General features: G+C 38.4%; 18 non-coding genes across 18 annotated transcripts; all 18 read left to right on the top strand.

The window, feature by feature from the left end:
* The first annotated feature begins 391 nt into the window (after window positions 1–391).
* Window positions 392–463, top strand: trnaa-ugc (transfer RNA alanine (anticodon UGC)). The gene has a single exon. It is a non-coding gene; the product is annotated as a tRNA-Ala (tRNA).
* A 1,129-nt stretch (window positions 464–1,592) lies between these two features.
* On the top strand, window positions 1,593–1,664 carry trnaa-ugc (transfer RNA alanine (anticodon UGC)). Its single transcript has one exon. It is a non-coding gene; the product is annotated as a tRNA-Ala (tRNA).
* A 1,216-nt stretch (window positions 1,665–2,880) lies between these two features.
* trnaa-ugc (transfer RNA alanine (anticodon UGC)) lies at window positions 2,881–2,952 on the top strand. Its single transcript has one exon. It is a non-coding gene; the product is annotated as a tRNA-Ala (tRNA).
* Window positions 2,953–4,081: 1,129 nt separating this feature from the next.
* trnaa-ugc (transfer RNA alanine (anticodon UGC)) lies at window positions 4,082–4,153 on the top strand. The gene has a single exon. It is a non-coding gene; the product is annotated as a tRNA-Ala (tRNA).
* Window positions 4,154–5,397: 1,244 nt separating this feature from the next.
* On the top strand, window positions 5,398–5,469 carry trnaa-ugc (transfer RNA alanine (anticodon UGC)). Its single transcript has one exon. It is a non-coding gene; the product is annotated as a tRNA-Ala (tRNA).
* Window positions 5,470–6,698: 1,229 nt separating this feature from the next.
* On the top strand, window positions 6,699–6,770 carry trnaa-ugc (transfer RNA alanine (anticodon UGC)). The gene has a single exon. It is a non-coding gene; the product is annotated as a tRNA-Ala (tRNA).
* Window positions 6,771–7,981: 1,211 nt separating this feature from the next.
* On the top strand, window positions 7,982–8,053 carry trnaa-ugc (transfer RNA alanine (anticodon UGC)). Its single transcript has one exon. It is a non-coding gene; the product is annotated as a tRNA-Ala (tRNA).
* Window positions 8,054–9,265: 1,212 nt separating this feature from the next.
* Window positions 9,266–9,337, top strand: trnaa-ugc (transfer RNA alanine (anticodon UGC)). Its single transcript has one exon. It is a non-coding gene; the product is annotated as a tRNA-Ala (tRNA).
* A 1,206-nt stretch (window positions 9,338–10,543) lies between these two features.
* On the top strand, window positions 10,544–10,615 carry trnaa-ugc (transfer RNA alanine (anticodon UGC)). The gene has a single exon. It is a non-coding gene; the product is annotated as a tRNA-Ala (tRNA).
* Window positions 10,616–11,860: 1,245 nt separating this feature from the next.
* Window positions 11,861–11,932, top strand: trnaa-ugc (transfer RNA alanine (anticodon UGC)). The gene has a single exon. It is a non-coding gene; the product is annotated as a tRNA-Ala (tRNA).
* A 1,218-nt stretch (window positions 11,933–13,150) lies between these two features.
* On the top strand, window positions 13,151–13,222 carry trnaa-ugc (transfer RNA alanine (anticodon UGC)). Its single transcript has one exon. It is a non-coding gene; the product is annotated as a tRNA-Ala (tRNA).
* A 1,206-nt stretch (window positions 13,223–14,428) lies between these two features.
* On the top strand, window positions 14,429–14,500 carry trnaa-ugc (transfer RNA alanine (anticodon UGC)). The gene has a single exon. It is a non-coding gene; the product is annotated as a tRNA-Ala (tRNA).
* A 1,214-nt stretch (window positions 14,501–15,714) lies between these two features.
* trnaa-ugc (transfer RNA alanine (anticodon UGC)) lies at window positions 15,715–15,786 on the top strand. Its single transcript has one exon. It is a non-coding gene; the product is annotated as a tRNA-Ala (tRNA).
* A 1,218-nt stretch (window positions 15,787–17,004) lies between these two features.
* Window positions 17,005–17,076, top strand: trnaa-ugc (transfer RNA alanine (anticodon UGC)). The gene has a single exon. It is a non-coding gene; the product is annotated as a tRNA-Ala (tRNA).
* A 1,207-nt stretch (window positions 17,077–18,283) lies between these two features.
* Window positions 18,284–18,355, top strand: trnaa-ugc (transfer RNA alanine (anticodon UGC)). The gene has a single exon. It is a non-coding gene; the product is annotated as a tRNA-Ala (tRNA).
* Window positions 18,356–19,569: 1,214 nt separating this feature from the next.
* trnaa-ugc (transfer RNA alanine (anticodon UGC)) lies at window positions 19,570–19,641 on the top strand. Its single transcript has one exon. It is a non-coding gene; the product is annotated as a tRNA-Ala (tRNA).
* Window positions 19,642–20,850: 1,209 nt separating this feature from the next.
* On the top strand, window positions 20,851–20,922 carry trnaa-ugc (transfer RNA alanine (anticodon UGC)). The gene has a single exon. It is a non-coding gene; the product is annotated as a tRNA-Ala (tRNA).
* A 1,213-nt stretch (window positions 20,923–22,135) lies between these two features.
* trnaa-ugc (transfer RNA alanine (anticodon UGC)) lies at window positions 22,136–22,207 on the top strand. Its single transcript has one exon. It is a non-coding gene; the product is annotated as a tRNA-Ala (tRNA).
* Window positions 22,208–26,280: the final 4,073 nt, after the last annotated feature.

The raw sequence follows: 26,280 nt of genomic DNA, 5'->3' as shown, positions 1-26,280 counted from the left end.
CCTTACTGTCCACCAAGTCCTGGGACAGTTTTGTAGACCTTCAGCTTAGCACACCGAGCAGCTGGCAAGTGTGGGGCATTGTGGCTTAGATGGTGAAAGCACCTGCCTTGTAAACAGGAAATCCTGGGTTTGAATCAAATTAATCCAAAAAAACACACGTAAACATTTACAACTCTGGCGGAACTCAAACCCGCAACCTTTGCATCCACTACACAGCTAGTCAAAAAGTCCAGCACACTATCCATTGCGCCACAGAGCCCTGCACTGTTGTAACTGGCACAGTAAAGTTGAGGTAAGAAAACACACACATTTCAGGATGGAAAGCAAAGCACACAGCTTACCCTGGAAATCAAAGGGGCCAGTTGCACAAAGCAAGGACTCCATGCCAACAGGGGATGTAGCTCAGTGGTAGAGCGCATGCTTTGCATGTATGAGGCCCCGGGTTCAATCCCCGGCATCTCCAGGTGGTATTTCTTTACCCCGTTCTTCCATGAAATCACAATTTGTTGTTTATTAAAAACTCTCTTCCATCACCCAGCCCTTTCTGGTTTCATTCATTCAATCAATCTATCTATCTATCTATCTTTTGATTTATAAATGTCAATATTATTTATTTTATTAATCACTATCTAACTTTTGATTTATAATTATAAACATATATATATATATATATTTTTTTCTCTATCTATATTTTGATTTCTAAAAATAAATATTATTTTTTACCTCTTTCCTTCTCTCTATCCATCCATCTATTAGCCATGCCATTACAAAAAAAAAGTCTTCTTATCTTCTCCGTTTCACATGATTAATGTTGTCATTGAAGCTAAATTAATCAGAATAACAGGACCAGAGGGAGACACAATAGAGATATGCTCCAGGAGCCGGTTCTTCAAAACTTGTAATCTGGATCGTTTTGATCCATTTGTTCAGAAAATGTCACTGCTGGATTATCCATATTATGAATAATTGCGATTAAAAAGTCCAGCATTTTAAAAAGTAATCTCGATCACAAAATATAGGATTACAAATCCAGATAATTTGTATCCAGATTACAAGTTTTGAAAAAGCAGCTCCCGGTGAGCCTCCTACTCACAACCGCAGCATCCTGCCGTATAAGTACCACACACAAAACAAGTGCACCACATGGAGCACCATGAGGAGGTCTCAGAAAAATTGAGGGAAGCTGTCAAAACAAAATAACCTTACTGTCCACCAAGTCCTGGGACAGTTTTGTAGACTTTCAGCTTAGCACACCGAGCAGCTGGCAAGTGTGGGGCATTGTGGCTTAGATGGTGAAAGCACCTACCTTGTAAACAGGAAATCCTGGGTTTGAATCAAATTAATCCAAAAAAACACACATAAACATTTACAACTCTGGCGGAACTCAAACCCGCAACCTTTGCATCACACTACACAGCTAGTCTAAAAGTCCAGCACACTATCCATTGCGCCACATAGCCCTGTACTGTTGTAACTGGCACAGTAAAGTTGAGGTAAGAAAACACACACATTTCAGGATGGAAAGCAAAGCACACAGCTTACCCTGGAAATCAAAGGGGCCAGTTGCACAAAGCAAGGACTCCATACCAACAGGGGATGTAGCTCAGTGGTAGAGCGCATGCTTTGCATGTATGAGGCCCCGGGTTCAATCCCCGGCATCTCCAGGTGGTATTTCTTTACCCCGTTCTTCCATGAAATCACAATTTGTTGTTTATTAAAAACTCTCTTCCATCACCCAGCCCTTTCTGGTTTCATTCATTCAATCAATCTATCTATCTATCTATCTTTTGATTTATAAATGTCAATATTATTTATTTTATTAATCACTATCTAACTTTTGATTTATAATTATAAACATATATATATATATATTTTTTTTTCTCTATCTATATTTTGATTTCTAAAAATAAATATTATTTTTTTACCTCTTTCCTTCTCTCTATCCATCCATCTATTAGCCATACCATTACAAAAAAGGTATTTTTATCTAAAAATAAATATTATTATTTTTAACTTTCTCCTTCTCTCTATCCATCCATCTATTAGCCATGCCATTACAAAAAAAAGTCTTCTTATCTTCTCCGTTTCACATGATTAATGTTGTCATTGAAGCTAAATTAATCAGAATAACAAGACCAGAGGGAGACACAATAGAGATATGCTCCAGGAGCCGGTTCTTCAAAACTTGTAATCTGGTTCGTTTTGATCCATTTGTTCAGAAAATGTCACTGCTGGATTATCCATATTATGAATAATTGCGATTAAAAAGTCCAGCATTTTAAAAAGTAATCTCGATCACAAAATATAGGATTACAAATCCAGATAATTTGTATCCAGATTACAAGTTTTGAAAAAGCAGCTCCCGGTGAGCCTCCAACTCACAACCGCAGCATCCTGCCGTATAAGTACCACACACAAAACAAGTGCACCACATGGAGCACCATGAGGAGGTCTCCGAAAAATTGAGGGAAGCTGTCAAAACAAAATAACCTTACTGTCCACCAAGTCCTGGGACAGTTTTGTAGACCTTCAGCTTAGCACACCGAGCAGCTGGCAAGTGTGGGGCATTGTGGCTTAGATGGTGAAAGCACCTGCCTTGTAAACAGGAAATCCTGGGTTTGAATCAAATTAATCCAAAAAAACACACGTAAACATTTACAACTCTGGCGGAACTCAAACCCGCAACCTTTGCATCCACTACACAGCTAGTCAAAAAGTCCAGCACACTATCCATTGCGCCACAGAGCCCTGCACTGTTGTAACTGGCACAGTAAAGTTGAGGTAAGAAAACACACACATTTCAGGATGGAAAGCAAAGCACACAGCTTACCCTGGAAATCAAAGGGGCCAGTTGCACAAAGCAAGGACTCCATGCCAACAGGGGATGTAGCTCAGTGGTAGAGCGCATGCTTTGCATGTATGAGGCCCCGGGTTCAATCCCCGGCATCTCCAGGTGGTATTTCTTTACCCCGTTCTTCCATGAAATCACAATTTGTTGTTTATTAAAAACTCTCTTCCATCACCCAGCCCTTTCTGGTTTCATTCATTCAATCAATCTATCTATCTATCTATCTTTTGATTTATAAATGTCAATATTATTTATTTTATTAATCACTATCTAACTTTTGATTTATAATTATAAACATATATATATATATATATTTTTTTCTCTATCTATATTTTGATTTCTAAAAATAAATATTATTTTTTACCTCTTTCCTTCTCTCTATCCATCCATCTATTAGCCATGCCATTACAAAAAAAAAGTCTTCTTATCTTCTCCGTTTCACATGATTAATGTTGTCATTGAAGCTAAATTAATCAGAATAACAGGACCAGAGGGAGACACAATAGAGATATGCTCCAGGAGCCGGTTCTTCAAAACTTGTAATCTGGATCGTTTTGATCCATTTGTTCAGAAAATGTCACTGCTGGATTATCCATATTATGAATAATTGCGATTAAAAAGTCCAGCATTTTAAAAAGTAATCTCGATCACAAAATATAGGATTACAAATCCAGATAATTTGTATCCAGATTACAAGTTTTGAAAAAGCAGCTCCCGGTGAGCCTCCTACTCACAACCGCAGCATCCTGCCGTATAAGTACCACACACAAAACAAGTGCACCACATGGAGCACCATGAGGAGGTCTCAGAAAAATTGAGGGAAGCTGTCAAAACAAAATAACCTTACTGTCCACCAAGTCCTGGGACAGTTTTGTAGACTTTCAGCTTAGCACACCGAGCAGCTGGCAAGTGTGGGGCATTGTGGCTTAGATGGTGAAAGCACCTGCCTTGTAAACAGGAAATCCTGGGTTTGAATCAAATTAATCCAAAAAAACACACATAAACATTTACAACTCTGGCGGAACTCAAACCCGCAACCTTTGCATCACACTACACAGCTAGTCTAAAAGTCCAGCACACTATCCATTGCGCCACATAGCCCTGTACTGTTGTAACTGGCACAGTAAAGTTGAGGTAAGAAAACACACACATTTCAGGATGGAAAGCAAAGCACACAGCTTACCCTGGAAATCAAAGGGGCCAGTTGCACAAAGCAAGGACTCCATACCAACAGGGGATGTAGCTCAGTGGTAGAGCGCATGTTTTGCATGTATGAGGCCCCGGGTTCAATCCCCAGCATCTCCAGGTGGTATTTCTTTACCCCGTTCTTCCATGAAATCACAATTTGTTGTTTATTAAAAACTCTCTTCCATCACCCAGCCCTTTCTGGTTTCATTCATTCAAACAATCTATCTATCTATCTATCTTTTGATTTATAAATGTCAATATTATTTATTTTATTAATCACTATCTAACTTTTGATTTATAATTATAAACATATATATATATTTTTTTTTTTCTCTATCTATATTTTGATTTCTAAAAATAAATATTATTTTTTACCTCTTTCCTTCTCTCTATCCATCCATCTATTAGCCATACCATTACGAAAAAGGTATTTTTATCTAAAAATAAATATTATTATTTTTAACTTTCTCCTTCTCTCTATCCATCCATGTATTAGCCATGCCATTACAAAAAAAAAGTCTTCTTATCTTCTCCGTTTCACATGATTAATGTTGTCATTGAAGCTAAATTAATCAGAATAACAGGACCAGAGGGAGACACAATAGAGATATGCTCCAGGAGCCGGTTCTTCAAAACTTGTAATCTGGATCGTTTTGATCCATTTGTTCAAAAAATGTCACTGCTGGATTATCCATATTATGAATAATTGCGATTAAAAAGTCCAGCATTTTAAAAAGTAATCTCTATCACAAAATATAGGATTACAAATCCAGATAATTTGTATCCAGATTACAAGTTTTGAAAAAGCAGCTCCCGGTGAGCCTCCAACTCACAACCGCAGCATCCTGCCGTATAAGTACCACACACAAAACAAGTGCACCACATGGAGCACCATGAGGAGGTCTCAGAAAAATTGAGGGAAGCTGTCAAAACAAAATAACCTTACTGTCCACCAAGTCCTGGGACAGTTTTGTAGACCTTCATCGTAGCACACCGAGCAGCTGGCAAGTGTGGGGCATTGTGGCTTAGATGGTGAAAGCACCTGCCTTGTAAACAGGAAATCCTGGGTTTGAATCAAATTAATCCAAAAAAACACACATAAACATTTACAACTCTGGCAGAACTCAAACCCGCAACCTTTGCATCACACTACCCAGCCAGTCTAAAAGTCCAGCACACTATCCAGCCAGTCTAAAAGTCCAGCACACTATCCATTGCGCCACAGAGCCCTGCACTGTTGTAACTGGCACAGCAAAGTTGAGGTAAGAAAACACACACATTTCAGGATGGAAAGCAAAGCACACAGCTTACCCTGGAAATCAAAGGGGCCAGTTGCACAAAGCAAGGACTCAATGCCAACAGGGGATGTAGCTCAGTGGTAGAGCGCATGCTTTGCATGTATGAGGCCCCGGGTTCAATCCCCGGCATCTCCAGGTGGTATTTCTTTACCCCGTTCTTCCATGAAATCACAATTTGTTGTTTATTAAAAACTCTCTTCCATCACCGAGCCCTTTCTGGTTTCATTCATTCAATCTATCTATCTTTTGATTTATAAATGTCAATATTATTTATTTTATTAATCACTATCTAACTTTTGATTTATAATTATAAACATATATATATATAATTTTTTCTCTATCTATATTTTGATTTCTAAATATAAATATTATTTTTTACCTCTTTCCTCCTCTCTATCCATCCATCTATTAGCCATACCATTACAAAAAAGGTATTTTTATCTAAAAATAAATATTATTATTTTTAACTTTCTCCTTATCTCTATCCATCCATCTATTAGCCATGCCATTACAAAAAAAAGGTCTTCTTATCTTCTCCGTTTCACATGATTAATGTTGTCATTGAAGCTAAATTAATCAGAATAACAGGACCAGAGGGAGACACAAAAGAGATATGCTCCAGGAGCCGGTTCTTCAAAACTTGTAATCTGGATCGTTTTGATCCATTTGTTCAGAAAATGTCACTGCTGGATTATCCATATTATGAATAACTGCGATTAAAAGTCCAGCATTTTAAAAAGTAATCTCGATCACAAAATATAGGATTACAAATCCAGATAATTTGTATCCAGATTACAAGTTTTGAAAAAGCAGCTCCCGGTGAGCCTCCAACTCACAACCGCAGCATCCTGCCGTATAAGTACCACACACAAAACAAGTGCACCACATGGAGCACCATGAGGAGGTCTCCGAAAAATTGAGGGAAGCTGTCAAAACAAAATAACCTTACTGTCGACCAAGTCCTGGGACAGTTTTGTAGACCTTCAGCTTAGCACACCGAGCAGCTGGCAAGTGTGGGGCATTGTGGCTTAGATGGTTAAAGCACCTGCCTTGTAAACAGGAAATCCTGGGTTTGAATCAAATTAATCCAAAAAAACACGCGTAAACATTTACAACTCTGGCGGAACTCAAACCCGCAACCTTTGCATCACACTACGCAGCCAGTCTAAAAGTCCAGCACACTATCCTGCCAGTCTAAAAGTCCAGCACACTATCCATTGCGCCACAGAGCCATGCACTGTTGTAACTGGCACAGCAAAGTTGAGGTAAGAAAACACACACATTTCAGGATGGAATGCAAAGCACACAGCTTACCCTGGAAATCAAAGTGGCCAGTTGCACAAAGCAAGGACTCCATGCCAACAGGGGATGTAGCTCAGTGGTAGAGCGCATGCTTTGCATGTATGAGGCCCCGGGTTCAATCCCCGGCATCTCCAGGTGGTATTTCTTTACCCCGTTCTTCCATGAAATCACAATTTGTTGTTTATTAAAAACTCTCTTCCATCACCCAGCCCTTTCTGATTTCATTCATTCAATCAATCTATCTATCTATCTAACTTTTGATTTATAAATGTCAATATTATTTATTTTATTAATCACTATCTAACTTTTGATTTATAATTATAAACATATATATATTTTTTTTTTTCTCTATCTATATTTTGATTTCTAAAAATAAATATTATTTTTTACCTCTTTCCTTCTCTCTATCCATCCATCTATTAGCCATACCATTACAAAAAAGGTATTTTTATCTAAAAATAAATATTATTATTTTTAACTTTCTCCTTCTCTCTATCTATCCATCTATTAGCCATGCCATTACAAAAAAAGTCTTCTTATCTTCTCCGTTTCACATGATTAATGTTGTCATTGAAGCTAAATTAATCAGAATAACAGGACCAGAGGGAGACACAAAAGAGATATGCTCCAGGAGCCGGTTCTTCAAAACTTGTAATCTGGATCGTTTTGATCCATTTGTTCAAAAAATGTCACTGCTGGATTATCCATATTATGAGTAATTGCGATTAAAAAGTCCAGCATTTTAAAAAGTAATCTCGATCACAAAATATAGGATTACAAATCCAGATAATTTGTATCCAGATTACAAGTTTTGAAAAAGCAGCTCCCGGTGAGCCTCCAACTCACAACCGCAGCATCCTGCCATATAAGTACCACACACAAAACAAGTGCACCACATGGAGCACCATGAGGAGGTCTCAGAAAAATTGAGGGAAGCTGTTAAAACAAAATAACCTTACTGTCCACCAAGTCCTGGGACAGTTTTGTAGACCTTCAGTTTAGCACACCGAGCAGCTGGCAAGTGTGGGGCATTGTGGCTTAGATGGTTAAAGCACCTGCCTTATAAACACGAGATCCTGGTTTTGAATCAACTTAATCCAAAAAAACACACGTAAACATTTACAACTCTGGCGGAACTCAAACCTGCAACCTTTGCATCACACTACGCAGCCAGTCTAAAAGTCCAGCACACTATCCATTGCGCCACAGAGCCCTGCACTGTTGTAACTGGCACAGCAAAGTTGAGGTAAGAAAACACACACATTTCAGGATGGAAAGCAAAGCACACAGCTTACCCTGGAAATCAAAGGGGCCAGTTGGACAAAGCAAAGACTCAATGCCAACAGGGGAAGTAGCTCAGTGGTAGAGCGCATGCTTTGCATGTATGAGGCCCCAGGTTCAATCCCCGGCATCTCCAGGTGGTATTTCTTTACCCCGTTCTTCCATGAAATCACACTTTGTTGTTTATTAAAAACTCTCTTCCATCACCCAGCCCTTTCTGATTTCATTCATTCAATCAATCTATCTATCTATCTAACTTTTGATTTATAAATGTCAATATTATTTATTTTATTAATCACTATCTAACTTTTGATTTATAATTATAAACATATATATATATTTTTTTTCTCTATCTATATTTTGATTTCTAAAAATAAATATTATTTTTTACCTCTTTCCTTCTCTCTATCCATCCATCTATTAGCCATACCATTACAAAAAAGGTATTTTTATCTAAAAATAAATATTATTATTTTTAACTTTCTCCTTCTCTCTATCTATCCATGTATTAGCCATGCCATTACAAAAAAAAAGTCTTCTTATCTTCTCCGTTTCACATGATTAATGTTGTCATTGAAGCTAAATTAATCAGAATAACAGGACCAGAGGGAGACACAAAAGAGATATGCTCCAGGAGCCGGTTCTTCAAAACTTGTAATCTGGATCGTTTTGATCCATTTGTTCAGAAAATGTCACTGCTGGATTATCCATATTATGAATAATTGCGATTAAAAAGTCCAGCATTTTAAAAAGTAATCTCGATCACAAAATATAGGATTACAAATCCAGATAATTTGTATCCAGATTACAAGTTTTGAAAAAGCAGCTCCCGGTGAGCCTCCAACTCACAACCGCAGCATCCTGCCATATAAGTACCACACACAAAACAAGTGCACCACATGGAGCACCATGAGGAGGTCTCAGAAAAATTGAGGGAAGCTGTCAAAACAAAATAACCTTACTGTCCACCAAGTCCTGGGACAGTTTTGTAGACCTTCAGTTTAGCACACCGAGCAGCTGGCAAGTGTGGGGCATTGTGGCTTAGATGGTTAAAGCACCTGCCTTATAAACACGAGATCCTGGGTTTGAATCAACTTAATCCAAAAAAACACACGTAAACATTTACAACTCTGGCGTAACTCAAACCTGCAACCTTTGCATCACACTACGCAGCCAGTCTAAAAGTCCAGCACACTATCCATTGCGCCACAGAGCCCTGCACTGTTGTAACTGGCACAGCAAAGTTGAGGTAAGAAAACACACACATTTCAGGATGGAAAGCAAAGCACACAGCTTACCCTGGAAATCAAAGGGGCCAGTTGGACAAAGCAAAGACTCAATGCCAACAGGGGAAGTAGCTCAGTGGTAGAGCGCATGCTTTGCATGTATGAGGCCCCGGGTTCAATCCCCGGCATCTCCAGGTGGTATTTCTTTACCCCGTTCTTCCATGAAATCACAATTTGTTGTTTATTAAAAACTCTCTTCCATCACCCAGCCCTTTCTGATTTCATTCATTCATTCAATCAATCTATCCTTTGTTTTATAAATGTCAATATTATTTATTTTATTAATCACTATCTAACTTTTGATTTATAATTATAAACATATATATATATTTTTTTTTTCTCTATCTATATTTTGATTTCTAAAAATAAATATTATTTTTTACCTCTTTCCTTCTCTCTATCCATCCATCTATTAGCCATACCATTACAAAAAAGGTATTTTTATCTAAAAATAAATATTATTATTTTTAACTTTCTCCTTCTCTCTATCCATCCATCTATTAGCCATGCCATTACAAAAAAAAAGTCTTCTTATCTTCTCCGTTTCACATGATTAATGTTGTCATTGAAGCTAAATTAATCAGAATAACAGGACCAGAGGGAGACACAATAGAGATATGCTCCAGGAGCCGGTTCTTCAAAACTTGTAATCTGGATCGTTTTGATCCATTTGTTCAGAAAATGTCACTGCTGGATTATCCATATTATGAATAATTGCGATTAAAAAGTCCAGCATTTTAAAAAGTAATCTCGATCACAAAATATAGGATTACAAATCCAGATAATTTGTATCCAGATTACAAGTTTTGAAAAAGCAGCTCCCGGTGAGCCTCCAACTCACAACCGCAGCATCCTGCCGTATAAGTACCACACACAAAACAAGTGCACCACATGGAGCACCATGAGGAGGTCTCAGAATAATTGAGGGAAGCTGTCAAAACAAAATAACCTTACTGTCCACCAAGTCCTGGGACAGTTTTGTAGACCTTCAGTTTAGCACACCGAGCAGCTGGCAAGTGTGGGGCATTGTGGCTTAGATGGTTAAAGCACCTGCCTTATAAACAGGAGATCCTGGGTTTGAATCAAATTAATCCAAAAAAACACACGTAAACATTTACAACTCTGGCGGAACTCAAACCCGCAACCTTTGCATCACACTACGCAGCCAGTCTAAAAGTCCAGCATACTATCCATTGCGCCACAGAGCCCTGCACTGTTGTAACTGGCACAGCAAAGTTGAGGTAAGAAAACACACACATTTCAGGATGGAAAGCAAAGCACACAGCTTACCCTGGAAATCAAAGGGGCCAGTTGGACAAAGCAAGGACTCAATGCCAACAGGGGATGTAGCTCAGTGGTAGAGCGCATGCTTTGCATGTATGAGGCCCCGGGTTCAATCCCCGGCATCTCCAGGTGGTATTTCTTTACCCCGTTCTTCCATGAAATCACAATTTGTTGTTTATTAAAAACTCTCTTCCATCACCCAGCCCTTTCTGATTTCATTCATTCAATCAATCTATCTATCTATCTATCTTTTGATTTATAAATGTCAATATTATTTATTTTATCAATCACTATCTAACATTTGATTTATAATTATAAACATATATATATATATATATATATATATATATATATATATATATATTTTTTTTTCTCTATCTATATTTTGATTTCTAAAAATAAATATTATTTTTTACCTCTTTCCTTCTCTCTATCCATCCATCTATTAGCCATACCATTACAAAAAAGGTATTTTTATCTAAAAATAAATATTATTATTTTTAACTTTCTCCTTCTCTCTATCCATCCATCTATTAGCCATGCCATTACAAAAAAACAGTCTTCTTATCTTCTCCATTTCACATGATTAATGTTGTCATTGAAGCTAAATTAATCAGAATAACAGGACCAGAGGGAGACACAAAAGAGATATGCTCCAGGAGCCGGTTCTTCAAAACTTGTAATCTGGATCGTTTTGATCCATTTGTTCAGAAAATGTCACTGCTGGATTATCCATATTATGAATAATTGCGATTAAAAAGTCCAGCATTTTAAAAAGTAATCTCGATCACAAAATATAGGATTACAAATCCAGATAATTTGTATCCAGATTACAAGTTTTGAAAAAGCAGCTCCCGGTGAGCCTCCAACTCACAACCGCAGCATCCTGCCGTATAAGTACCACACACAAAACAAGTGCACCACATGGAGCACCATGAGGAAGACTCAGAACAAATGAGGGAAGCTGTCAAAACAAAATAACCTTACTGTCCACCAAGTCCTGGGACAGTTTTGTAGACCTTCAGTTTAGCACACCGAGAAGCTGGCAAGTGTGGGGCATTGTGGCTTAGATGGTTAAAGCACCTGCCTTATAAACAGGAGATCCTGGGTTTGAATCAACTTAATCCAAAAAAACACACGTAAACATTTACAACTCTGGCGGAACTCAAACCCGCAACCTTTGCATCACACTACGCAGCCAGTCTAAAAGTCCAGCACACTATCCATTGCGCCACAGAGCCCTGCACTGTTGTAACTGGCACAGCAAAGTTGAGGTAAGAAAACACACACATTTCAGGATGGAAAGCAAAGCACACAGCTTACCCTGGAAATCAAAGGGGCCAGTTGCACAAAGCAAGGACTCAATGCCAACAGGGTATGTAGCTCAGTGGTAGAGCGCATGCTTTGCATGTATGAGGCCCCGGGTTCAATCCCCGGCATCTCCAGGTGGTATTTCTTTACCCCGTTCTTCCATGAAATCACAATTTGTTGTTTATTAAAAACTCTCTTCCATCACCCAGCCCTTTCTGATTTCATTCATCCAATCAATCTGTCTATCTATCTCTCTTTAGATTTATAAATGTCAATATTATTTATTTGATCAATCACTATCTAACTTTTGATTTATAATTATAAACATATATATATATATATTTTTTTTTTCTCTATCTATATTTTGATTTCTAAAAATAAATATTATTTTTTACCTCTTTCCTTCTCTCTATCCATCCATCTATTAGCCATACCATTACAAAAAAGGTATTTTTATCTAAAAATAAATATTATTATTTTTAACTTTCTCCTTCTCTCTATCCATCCATCTATTAGCCATGCCATTACAAAAAAAAGGTCTTCTTATCTTCTCCGTTTCACATGATTAATGTTGTCATTGAAGCTAAATTAATCAGAATAACAGGACCAGAGGGAGACACAAAAGAGATATGCTCCAGGAGCCGGTTCTTCAAAACTTGTAATCTGGATCGTTTTGATCCATTTGTTCAGAAAATGTCACTGCTGGATTATCCATATTATGAATAACTGCGATTAAAAAGTCCAGCATTTTAAAAAGTAATCTCGATCACAAAATATAGGATTACAAATCCAGATAATTTGTATCCAGATTACAAGTTTTGAAAAAGCAGCTCCCGGTGAGCCTCCAACTCACAACCGCAGCATCCTGCCGTATAAGTACCACACACAAAACAAGTGCACCACATGGAGCACCATGGGGAAGTCTCAGAAAAATTGAGGGAAGCTGTCAAAACAAAATAACCTTACTGTCCACCAAGTCCTGGGACAGTTTTGTAGACCTTCAGCTTAGCACACCGAGCAGCTGGCAAGTGTGGGGCATTGTGGCTTAGATGGTTAAAGCACCTGCCTTATAAACAGGAGATCCTGGGTTTGAATCAAATTAATCCAAAAAAACACGCGTAAACATTTACAACTCTGGCGGAACTCAAACCCGCAACCTTTGCATCACACTACACAGCCAGTCTAAAAGTCCAGCACTCTATCCATTGCGCCACAGAGCCCTGCACTGTTGTAACTGGCACAGCAAAGTTGAGGTAAGAAAACACACACATTTATGGATGGAAAGCAAAGCACACAGCTTACCCTGGAAATCAAAGGGGCCAGTTGCACAAAGCAAAGACTCAATGCCAACAGGGGATGTAGCTCTGTGGTAGAGCGCATGCTTTGCATGTATGAGGCCCCAGGTTCAATCCCCGGCATCTCCAGGTGGTATTTCTTTACCCCGTTCTTCCGTGAAATCACAATTTGTTGTTTATTAAAAACTCTCTTCCATCACCCAGCCCTTTCTGGTTTCATTCATTCAATCAATCTATCTTTTGATTTATAAATGTCAATATTATTTATTTTATTAATCACTATCTAACTTTTGATTTATAATTATAAACATATATATATATATATATTTTTTTTCTCTATCTATATTTTGATTTCTAAAAATAAATATTATTTTTTACCTCTTTCCTTCTCTCTATCCATCCATCTATTAGCCATACCATTACAAAAAAGGTATTTTTATCTAAAAATAAATATTATTATTTTTAACTTTCTCCTTCTCTCTATCCATCCATGTATTAGCCATGCCATTACAAAAAAACAGTCTTCTTATCTTCTCCGTTTCACATGATTAATGTTGTCATTGAAGCTAAATTAATCAGAATAACAGGACCAGAGGGAGACACAAAAGAGATATGCTCCAGGAGCCGGTTCTTCAAAACTTGTAATCTGGATCGTTTTGATCCATTTGTTCAGAAAATGTCACTGCTGGATTATCCATATTATGAATAATTGCGATTAAAAAGTCCAGCATTTTAAAAAGTAATCTCGATCACAAAATATAGGATTACAAATCCAGATAATTTGTATCCAGATTACAAGTTTTGAAAAAGCAGCTCCCGGTGAGCCTCCAACTCACAACCGCAGCATCCTGCCGTATAAGTACCACACACAAAACAAGTGCACCACATGGAGCACCATGAGGAAGACTCAGAACAAATGAGGGAAGCTGTCAAAACAAAATAACCTTACTGTCCACCAAGTCCTGGGACAGTTTTGTAGACCTTCAGTTTAGCACACCGAGCAGCTGGCAAGTGTGGGGCATTGTGTCTTAGATGGTTAAAGCACCTGCCTTATAAACAGGAGATCCTGGGTTTGAATCAACTTAATCCAAAAAAACACACGTAAACATTTACAACTCTGGCGGAACTCAAACCCGCAACCTTTGCATCACACTACGCAGCCAGTCTAAAAGTCTAGCACACTATCCATTGCGCCACAGAGCCCTGCACTGTTGTAACTGGCACAGCAAAGTTGAGGTAAGAAAACACACACATTTCAGGATGGAAAGCAAAGCACACAGCTTACCCTGGAAATCAAAGGGGCCAGTTGGACAAAGCAAGGACTCAATGCCAACAGGGGATGTAGCTCAGTGGTAGAGCGCATGCTTTGCATGTATGAGGCCCCGGGTTCAATCCCTGGCATCTCCAGGTGGTATTTCTTTACCCCGTTCTTCCATGAAATCACAATTTGTTGTTTATTAAAAACTCTCTTCCATCACCCAGCCCTTTCTGATTTCATTCATCCAATCAATCAATCTATCTATCTATCTTTTGATTTATAAATGTCAATATTATTTATTTTATCAATCACTATCTAACATTTGATTTATAATTATAAACAGATATATATATATTTTTTTTCTCTATCTATATTTTGATTTCTAAAAATAAATATTATTTTTTACCTCTTTCCTTCTCTCTATCCATCCATCTATTAGCCATACCATTACAAAAAAGGTATTTTTATCTAAAAATAAATATTATTATTTTTAACTTTCTCCTTCTCTCTATCCATCCATCTATTAGCCATGCCATTACAAAAAAACAGTCTTCTTATCTTCTCCGTTTCACATGATTAATGTTGTCATTGAAGCTAAATTAATCAGAATAACAGGACCAGAGGGAGACACAAAAGAGATATGCTCCAGGAGCCGGTTCTTTAAAACTTGTAATCTGGATCGTTTTGATCCATTTGTTCAGAAAATGTCACTGCTGGATTATCCATATTATGAATAACTGCGATTAAAAAGTCCAGCATTTTAAAAAGTAATCTCGATCACAAAATATAGGATTACAAATCCAGATAATTTGTATCCAGATTACAAGTTTTGAAAAAGCAGCTCCCGGTGAGCCTCCAACTCACAACCGCAGCATCCTGCCGTATAAGTACCACACACAAAACAAGTGCACCACATGGAGCACCATGGGGAAGTCTCAGAAAAATTGAGGGAAGCTGTCAAAACAAAATAACCTTACTGTCCACCAAGTCCTGGGACAGTTTTGTAGACCTTCAGCTTAGCACACCGAGCAGCTGGCAAGTGTGGGGCATTGTGGCTTAGATGGTTAAAGCACCTGCCTTATAAACAGGAGATCCTGGGTTTGAATCAAATTAATCCAAAAAAACACGCGTAAACATTTACAACTCTGGCGGAACTCAAACCCGCAACCTTTGCATCACACTACACAGCCAGTCTAAAAGTCCAGCACTCTATCCATTGCGCCACAGAGCCCTGCACTGTTGTAACTGGCACAGCAAAGTTGAGGTAAGAAAACACACACATTTCAGGATGGAAAGCAAAGCACACAGCTTACCCTGGAAATCAAAGGGGCCAGTTGCACAAAGCAAAGACTCAATGCCAACAGGGGATGTAGCTCAGTGGTAGAGCGCATGCTTTGCATGTATGAGGCCCCAGGTTCAATCCCCGGCATCTCCAGGTGGTATTTCTTTACCCCGTTCTTCCGTGAAATCACAATTTGTTGTTTATTAAAAACTCTCTTCCATCACCCAGCCCTTTCTGATTTCATTCATTCAATCAATCAATCTATCTTTTGATTTATAAATGTCAATATTATTTATTTTATTAATCACTATCTAACTTTTGATTTATAATTATAAACATATATATATATATATATATATATTTTTTTTTTCTCTATCTATATTTTGATTTCTAAAAATAAATATTATTTTTTACCTCTTTCCTTCTCTCTATCCATCCATCTATTAGCCATACCATTACAAAAAAGGTATTTTTATCTAAAAATAAATATTATTATTTTTAACTTTCTCCTTCTCTCTATCCATCCATCTATTAGCCATGCCATTACAAAAAAAAGGTCTTCTTATCTTCTCCGTTTCACATGATTAATGTTGTCATTGAAGCTAAATTAATCAGAATAACAGGACCAGAGGGAGACACAAAAGAGATATGCTCCAGGAGCCGGTTCTTCAAAACTTGTAATCTGGATCGTTTTGATCCATTTGTTCAGAAAATGTCACTGCTGGATTATCCATATTATGAATAACTGCGATTAAAAAGTCCAGCATTTTAAAAAGTAATCTCGATCACAAAATATAGGATTACAAATCCAGATAATTTGTATCCAGATTACAAGTTTTGAAAAAGCAGCTCCCGGTGAGCCTCCAACTCACAACCGCAGCATCCTGCCGTATAAGTACCACACACAAAACAAGTGCACCACATGGAGCACCATGGGGAAGTCTCAGAAAAATTGAGGGAAGCTGTCAAAACAAAATAACCTTACTGTCCACCAAGTCCTGGGACAGTTTTGTAGACCTTCAGCTTAGCACACCGAGCAGCTGGCAAGTGTGGGGCATTGTGGCTTAGATGGTTAAAGCACCTGCCTTATAAACAGGAGATCCTGGGTTTGAATCAAATTAATCCAAAAAAACACGCGTAAACATTTACAACTCTGGCGGAACTCAAACCCGCAACCTTTGCATCACACTACACCGCCAGTCTAAAAGTCCAGCACTCTATCCATTGCGCCACAGAGCCATGCACTGTTGTAACTGGCACAGCAAAGTTGAGGTAAGAAAACACACACATTTCAGGATGGAAAGCAAAGCACAGAGCTTACCCTGGAAATCAAAGGGGCCAGTTGCACAAAGCAAAGACTCAATGCCAACAGGGGATGTAGCTCAGTGGTAGAGCGCATGCTTTGCATGTATGAGGCCCCAGGTTCAATCCCCGGCATCTCCAGGTGGTATTTCTTTACCCCGTTCTTCCGTGAAATCACAATTTGTTGTTTATTAAAAACTCTCTTCCATCACCCAGCCCTTTCTGGTTTCATTCATTCAATCAATCTATCTTTTGATTTATAAATGTCAATATTATTTATTTTATTAATCACTATCTAACTTTTGATTTATAATTATAAACATATATATATATATATTTTTTTTTTTCTCTATCTATATTTTGATTTCTAAAAATAAATATTATTTTTTACCTCTTTCCTTCTCTCTATCCATCCATCTATTAGCCATACCATTACAAAAAAGGTATTTTTATCTAAAAATAAATATTATTATTTTTAACTTTCTCCTTCTCTCTATCCATCCATGTATTAGCCATGCCATTACAAAAAAACAGTCTTCTTATCTTCTCCGTTTCACATGATTAATGTTGTCATTGAAGCTAAATTAATCAGAATAACAGGACCAGAGGGAGACACAAAAGAGATATGCTCCAGGAGCCGGTTCTTCAAAACTTGTAATCTGGATCGTTTTGATCCATTTGTTCAGAAAATGTCACTGCTGGATTATCCATATTATGAATAATTGCGATTAAAAAGTCCAGCATTTTAAAAAGTAATCTCGATCACAAAATATAGGATTACAAATCCAGATAATTTGTATCCAGATTACAAGTTTTGAAAAAGCAGCTCCCGGTGAGCCTCCAACTCACAACCGCAGCATCCTGCCGTATAAGTACCACACACAAAACAAGTGCACCACATGGAGCACCATGAGGAAGACTCAGAACAAATGAGGGAAGCTGTCAAAACAAAATAACCTTACTGTCCACCAAGTCCTGGGACAGTTTTGTAGACCTTCAGTTTAGCACACCGAGCAGCTGGCAAGTGTGGGGCATTGTGGCTTAGATGGTTAAAGCACCTGCCTTATAAACAGGAGATCCTGGGTTTGAATCAACTTAATCCAAAAAAACACACGTAAACATTTACAACTCTGGCGGAACTCAAACCCGCAACCTTTGCATCACACTACGCAGCCAGTCTAAAAGTCCAGCACACTATCCATTGCGCCACAGAGCCCTGCACTGTTGTAACTGGCACAGCAAAGTTGAGGTAAGAAAACACACACATTTCAGGATGGAAAGCAAAGCACACAGCTTACCCTGGAAATCAAAGGGGCCAGTTGGACAAAGCAAGGACTCAATGCCAACAGGGGATGTAGCTCAGTGGTAGAGCGCATGCTTTGCATGTATGAGGCCCCGGGTTCAATCCCTGGCATCTCCAGGTGGTATTTCTTTACCCCGTTCTTCCATGAAATCACAATTTGTTGTTTATTAAAAACTCTCTTCCATCACCCAGCCCTTTCTGATTTCATTCATCCAATCAATCAATCTATCTATCTATCTTTTGATTTATAAATGTCAATATTATTTATTTTATCAATCACTATCTAACATTTGATTTATAATTATAAACAGATATATATATATTTTTTTTCTCTATCTATATTTTGATTTCTAAAAATAAATATTATTTTTTACCTCTTTCCTTCTCTCTATCCATCCATCTATTAGCCATACCATTACAAAAAAGGTATTTTTATCTAAAAATAAATATTATTATTTTTAACTTTCTCCTTCTCTCTATCCATCCATGTATTAGCCATGCCATTACAAAAAAACAGTCTTCTTATCTTCTCCGTTTCACATGATTAATGTTGTCATTGAAGCTAAATTAATCAGAATAACAGGACCAGAGGGAGACACAAAAGAGATATGCTCCAGGAGCCGGTTCTTCAAAACTTGTAATCTGGATCGTTTTGATCCATTTGTTCAGAAAATGTCACTGCTGGATTATCCATATTATGAATAATTGCGATTAAAAAGTCCAGCATTTTAAAAAGTAATCTCGATCACAAAATATAGGATTACAAATCCAGATAATTTGTATCCAGATTACAAGTTTTGAAAAAGCAGCTCCCGGTGAGCCTCCAACTCACAACCGCAGCATCCTGCCGTATAAGTACCACACACAAAACAAGTGCACCACATGGAGCACCATGAGGAGGACTCAGAAAAATTGAGGGAAGCTGTCAAAACAAAATAACCTTACTGTCCACCAAGTCCTGGGACAGTTTTGTAGACCTTCAGTTTAGCACACCGAGCAGCTGGCAAGTGTGGGGCATTGTGGCTTAGATGGTTAAAGCACCTGCCTTATAAACAGGAGATCCTGGGTTTGAATCAAATTAATCCAAAGAAACACACGTAAACATTTACAACTCTGGCGGAACTCAAACCCGCAACCTTTGCATCACACTACGCAGCCAGTCTAAAAGTCCATCACACTATCCATTGCGCCACAGAGCCATGCACTGTTGTAACTGGCACAGCAAAGTTGAGGTAAGAAAACACACACATTTCAGGATGTAAAGCAAAGCACACAGCTTACCCTGGAAATCAAAGGGGCCAGTTGCACAAAGCAAGGACTCCATGCCAACAGGGGATGTAGCTCAGTGGTAGAGCGCATGCTTTGCATGTATGAGGCCCCGGGTTCAATCCCCGGCATCTCCAAGTGGTAATTCTTTACCCCGTTCTTCCATGAAATCACAATTTGTTTTTTATTAAAAACTCTCTTCCATCACCCAGCCCTTTGTGATTTCATTCATTCAATCTATCTATCTATCTATCTATCTTTTGATTTATAAATGTCAATATTATTTATTTTATTAATCACTATCTAACTTTTGATTTATAATTATAAACATATATATATATTTTTCTCTATCTATATTTTGATTTCTAAAAATAAATATTATTTTTTACCTCTTTCCTTCTCTCTATCCATCCATCTATTAGCCATACCATTACAAAAAAGGTATTTTTATCTAAAAATAAATATTATTATTTTTAACTTTCTCCTTCTCTCTATCCATCCATGTATTAGCCATGCCATTACAAAAAAACAGTCTTCTTATCTTCTTCGTTTCACATGATTAATGTTGTCATTGAAGCTAAATTAATCAGAATAACAGGACCAGAGGGAGACACAAAAGAGATATGCTCCAGGAGCCGGTTCTTCAAAACTTGTAATCTGGATCGTTTTGATCCATTTGTTCAGAAAATGTCACTGCTGGATTATCCATATTATGAATAATTGCGATTAAAAAGTCCAGCATTTTAAAAAGTAATCTCAATCACAAAATATAGGATTACAAATCCAGATAATTTGTATCCAGATTACAAGTTTTGAAAAAGCAGCTCCCGGTGAGCCTCCAACTCACGTCCGCAGCATCCTGCCGTATAAGTACCACACACAAAACAAGTGCACCACATGGAGCACCATGAGGAAGTCTCAGAAAAATTGAGGGAAGCTGTCAAAACAAAATAACCTTACTGTCCACCAAGTCCTGGGACAGTTTTGTAGACCTTCAGCTTAGCACACCGAGCAGCTGGCAAGTGTGGGGCATTGTGGCTTAGATGGTTAAAGCACCTGCCTTGTAAACAGGAAATCCTGGGTTTGAATCAAATTAATCCAAAAACACACGCGTAAACATTTACAACTCTGGCGGAACTCAAACCCGCAACCTTTGCATCACACTACGCAGCCAGTCTAAAAGTCCAGCACACTATCCATTGCGCCACAGAGCCCTGCACTGTTGTAACTGGCACGGCAAAGTTGAGGTAAGAAAACACACACATTTCAGGATGGAAAGCAAAGCACACAGCTTACCCTGGAAATCAAAGGGGCCAGTTGCACAAAGCAAGGACTCCATGCCAACAGGGGATGTAGCTCAGTGGTAGAGTGCATGCTTTGCATGTATGAGGCCCCGGGTTCAATCCCTGGCATCTCCAGGTGGTATTTCTTTACCCCGTTCTTCCATGAAATCACAATTTGTTGTTTATTAAAAACTCTCTTCCATCACCCAGCCCTTTCTGGTTTCATTCATTCAATCAATCTATCTATCTATCTATCTTTTGATTTATAAATGTAAATATTATTTATTTTATTAATCACTATCTAACTTTTGATTTATAATTATAAACATATATATATATATATATATATATATATATTCTCTATCTATATTTTGATTTCTAAAAATAAATATTATTTTTTACCTTTCCTTCTCTCTATCCATCCATCTATTAGCCATACCATTACAAAAAAGGTATTTTTATCTAAAAATAAATATTATTATTTTTAACTTTCTCCTTCTCTCTATCCATCCATCTATTAGCCATGCCATTACAAAAAAAAGTCTTCTTATCTTCTCCGTTTCAACTGATTAATGTTGTCATTGAAGCTAAATTAATCAGAATAACAGGACCAGAGGGAAACACAAAAGAGATATGCTCCAGGAGCCGGTTCTTCAAAACTTGTAATCTGGATCGTTTTGATCCATTTGTTCAGAAAATGTCACTGCTGGATTATCCATATTATGAATAATTAAAAAGTCCAGCATTTTAAAAAGTAATCTCGATCACAAAATATAGGATTACAAATCCAGATAATTTGTATCCAGATTACAAGTTTTGAAAAAGCAGCTCCCGGTGAGCCTCCAACTCACAACCGCAGCATCCTGCCGTATAAGTACCACACACAAAACAAGTGCACCACATGGAGCACCGTGAGGAGGTCTCAGAAAAATTGAGGGAAGCTGTCAAAACAAAATAACCTTACTGTCCACCAAGTCCTGGGACAGTTTTGTAGACCTTCAGTTTAGCACACCGATCAGCTGGCAAGTGTGTGGCATTGTGGCTTAGATGGTTAAAGCACCTGCCTTGTAAACAGGAGATCCTGGGTTTGAATCAAATTAATCCAAAGAAACACGCGTAAACATTTACAACTCTGGCGGAACTCAAATCCGCAACCTTTGCATCACACTACACAGCCAGTCTAAAAGTCCAACACTCTATCCATTGCGCCACAGAGCCCTGCACTGTTGTAACTGGCACGGCAAAGTTGAGGTAAGAAAACACACCCTTCAGGATTGAAAGCAAAGCACACAGCTTACCCTGGAAATCAAAGGGGCCAGTTGCACAAAGCAAGGACTCAATGCCAACAGGGGATGTAGCTCAGTGGTAGAGCGCATGCTTTGCATGTATGAGGCTCCGGGTTCAATCCCTGGCATCTCTAGGTGGTATTTCTTTACCCCGTTCTTCCATGAAATCACAATTTGTTAAAAACTCTCTTCCATCACCCAGCCCTTTATGGTTTCATTCATTCATTCAATCTATCTATCTATCTTTTTATTTATAAATGTCAAAATTATTTATTTTATTAATCACTATCTAACTTTTGATTTACAATTCTAAACATATCTAAATAGCTAAATGTAATTATTCGACAGCAGAGAAAGAATGTCTTGCAGTGGTTTGGGCTGTAGAAAAGTGGAGACACTACCTAGAGGGAACAGAATTTGAAGTTGTGACCGATCATGCCGCACTATCCTGGGTGTTTAATTCTCCCAAGACCAGCTCACGGCTTATAAAATGGACTATACGGCTTCAGCCATTTCAATTTAAGGTTCTGTATAGAAAAGGCAGTCTAAATATTGTACCAGATGCTCTTTCCAGGGCTCCTCTCTCTCCAGATCCTGTGGCAAGCCAATGCGCTGCCATGTCTAATACTCCGGCAAGCTTGGAGATACCAACCTCTTTACCAGAAATTCTACATGCACAATCATTAGATCCCATGCTCTGTGATATTAAAATAAATCTGCAGTCATCTTCTGTTAAGAAACGTGATCGTATCTCTTATGAGGAACATCAAGGAGTTATATACAGAAGAGCTCCAACCAAAGGTGATGGTGTGAGCTATCAGTTGGTGGTTCCTGAAAGTTTGACAAACATCTTCCTAGAGCACTACCATGACAATCCGTTGGGAGGTCATCTCGGCCATTCAAAGACATTGCTGCGGATATTAAATAATGCTTGGTGGCCTACTATCCGGAAAGACGTCTGGAAACATGTAAAAACCTGCCTTACATGTCAGCAGTATAAATCCAGCAATCAAAAACCTGCTGGACTTCTTCAGTCAACTGAAGTGTCTGAACCAGGGGAGATGTTCGGTATTGATTTAATGGGACCATTTCCCCGCAGTAAGAAAGGCAATGTCTTTTTATTGGTCGTGGTAGATTACTTCACCAAATGGGTAGAGATGGTGGCTATTCAGGACAGCAAGACCACGAAGATAGCAAAGTTCTTGACCGAGGAGATTTTTACTCGCTGGGGTACGCCTAGATTTCTGTTGTCCGACAGAGGGGCCCAATTCACAGGCCAAATAATGAAAGATGTGTGTCAGATGTGGGGAGTAATACAAAAATTAACCACAAGTTATCATCCTCAAACCAATTTAACAGAGAGAATAAACAGGACGTTGAAGACCATGATCGCCTCATTTGTAGGGGAGAATCACCGGCTATGGAATCGGTGGTTACCAGAGTTTCAATTTGTAATTAACACTGCCCAGCAGGAAACCACAGGGTTTAGTCTGGCCGAACTAGCCTTGGGGAGGAAGCTGAAAGGTCCTCTTGACCGTTTGATCACTACAGCTCCACCTGCTAGCAGTCCTCAATATAACTTGTTAGAACGTCAACAGACGTTTTTAAATACGGTACGTCAGAGAGTAGAGGTAGCCCAAACCAGACAAGCCAAATATTATAATGCCCTGTCACAAAGACGGCCAGAGTGGGTGGCGTCAGACCAGAAAAGGAATACACAGAGAGATGTGGTTTGGTATAAGCTGGGCGCGTGATCGCGCTCAGCATTTAATAAACAGAAAATAAAAGGTTTGAAACACAAAAAACACTGGACACGGCACTTGCGCCAAAATAAAGAGACAAACAAAAACGAACACACACTAACAAACAGGGACGAACAAACACGGTGAGTAAAGCAATATTTACGTTCTTTCTTTCTTTCACTTCTTAGTTTCTCCTCTCTCTCCCGTTCTCCACTCACCGAACACCAACCCCGACTGCATGCTACGTGTCTCTATATATACTGTTGTGCTGGGATTCAATTACTAATTAATTATTCACTTGAATCCCAGCACGTGAATTCATTACGTGCAACCCCGTGCCACACATTATATTTTAAATGCACGTGCGTGATGTGCAATCCCGTGCCTAAATACAAATATACACTTTTTAAATATACGTGAAACACAGACCCGTTTATATCCCGTGTACCAATCTATACACCAACATTAACATACGCACGCATACATACACAAAACACACAAATGCACACAGGGGCGGGGCACTTTGCCACATGCCCATCGGAGAAATGTACAGCTCCTGGTGGGAGATTTGGTCTGGGTGCGAGCTCACCTGATCTCTGATGCCTCAATCAACTTTACCGCCAAGCTAGCACCTAAATGGACAGGTCCTTGCGTTGTATTAAAAAAGTTAGGCCCTGTCAATTACCGTGTGCAGGGGGTGCATCAACCAGACAAGGCTGATACAGTCCATGTAGTGAATTTGAAGCCCTATTTCAGTTCTAAAACCTCAGTACCTCCGTGGGGGGGGGGGGGGGGTATATGTAGCATAAGTAATTTGCTGCCTGCTGCTCGTAATTGAGTATCAGAATACCTGGCCAGGTTAAGTTAATTCTCTATTCAATTGCTAAATAAGTGATTTTGTCCTAATTTCGAAAATGGGCCTTTCAGATTCATAAGGTAAAACTTAGGTGAAGCTATATCAATTTACTGTCAGTTTTTGGTAAGGGGTTTATCTCTGCACTGGTCTCTCTTATTTTAACTGAATGATCTTTTCCTTAATTTCCACATGGAAGTTCTAATTAGAGTCAGGTGTTGCTAATTGCCTTGGCAAAGGGCTTATTGAGCTTGATTTATCATTGTCTAAGTATCTTAATTGGGAGCTCTTTAAATATGGCTATTACTTCCTGGGAAGGGGGTGGTTCCTTTTTCTGGGGTGATTCTTTTTCGGGTGTGGTTTTTGTGGCTGCAGAGTGTTTGGAGGAAAGAGCAGGGTTTTTTGAAGAAGAAGGTTGCTGTCTATAAAAGAGAGATCGGGAAGCAATGATCTGTTGGTTGTTAGAAAGTGTATTTTTTCTAATCTGCCATTTTCCAGTTTGAAAGTAACCAGTTATCTAATCTCCTGCCCAATTGAAATTATCCACATCATTCAAATTGTTTATTTTTATCCTAAAAGTAACAACGGTGACTAATCCATTTATTATCCAAATCATCACTTTTTGTCTCCTTACCTGGTTGGAAACTCCAAGCTCTACAGGACCAAGGAAGAACTGGGTGAGATCCCCTGATGGGGAGGAATCTTATCTTTCGCTGCTGGATTATCTGTTTTGTTCTGACTGTTTGGGATTATTATCATTTTGGTTTATTTATCAGGGTTTAACGAGCACCTCGCATAGAAGTCTCATTTTGTTTATTTATCGGGGTTTAACGAGCACCTCACATAGAAGTCTCATTTTGTTTTTTTATCGGGGTTTAACGACCTCGCATAGAAGTCTCATTTTGTTTATTTATCGGGGTTTAACGAGCACCTCGCATAGAAGTCTCATTTTGGTTTTTGTTGTTTTTTTGTTTTGTGTTTAAACTTTACTGACTCAACCTGCATTCTCAATATGGACCTGATATAACAGCTTGGGACTTTTAAAGTATTGATTGTGGTTGTTTCATGGACATTTTTTTCTATAAGGACTGCCTGATGGACTCTGTGATAAACACTTTAATCAACATGGGCATGTTAGGCTGTACATTTACTAAACGCTTGATCTGTCCTATATGATTAGTATTAATGTGGTCTCTGCTGAACATTTGTGAATGGTCCAAATGCTGTCTGATTAAAACTCATGTACACCAAATGTTTGATACCTCTGTCTACAACTATAATATTCCACACTTATTCAATAACCTCTGCTATGTGAGTTTTGGTACTGTCTTCGGGTTTAATTTTCTTACTATTTTCTATGTGTTGTAAACAATCCTGCCTTACCCAGCAATTTTTCTTGGTTCTGTCGTGCAATCCTACTGCTTTGGAGAGTTTATATTGTTCAGGGTAGTTTACTTGTAATTCCGTCACAAAATACTAGTTATTGGATGTTGCTTAAGGATTGGGTTTGTTAAAAGTGGCCATGTTACAAAATGCATGCCCGTGGTCATATCACAAAATGCATGCCCGTGGCCATGTCATGAAATGCTGCCTGTGGCCACATCACGGCATG

Source organism: Acipenser ruthenus, chromosome 49 (genome assembly GCF_902713425.1).
Source record: "Acipenser ruthenus chromosome 49, fAciRut3.2 maternal haplotype, whole genome shotgun sequence".
Lineage (NCBI taxonomy): Eukaryota > Metazoa > Chordata > Actinopteri > Acipenseriformes > Acipenseridae > Acipenser > Acipenser ruthenus.
This window is presented reverse-complemented; position numbering and strand designations above follow the sequence as displayed.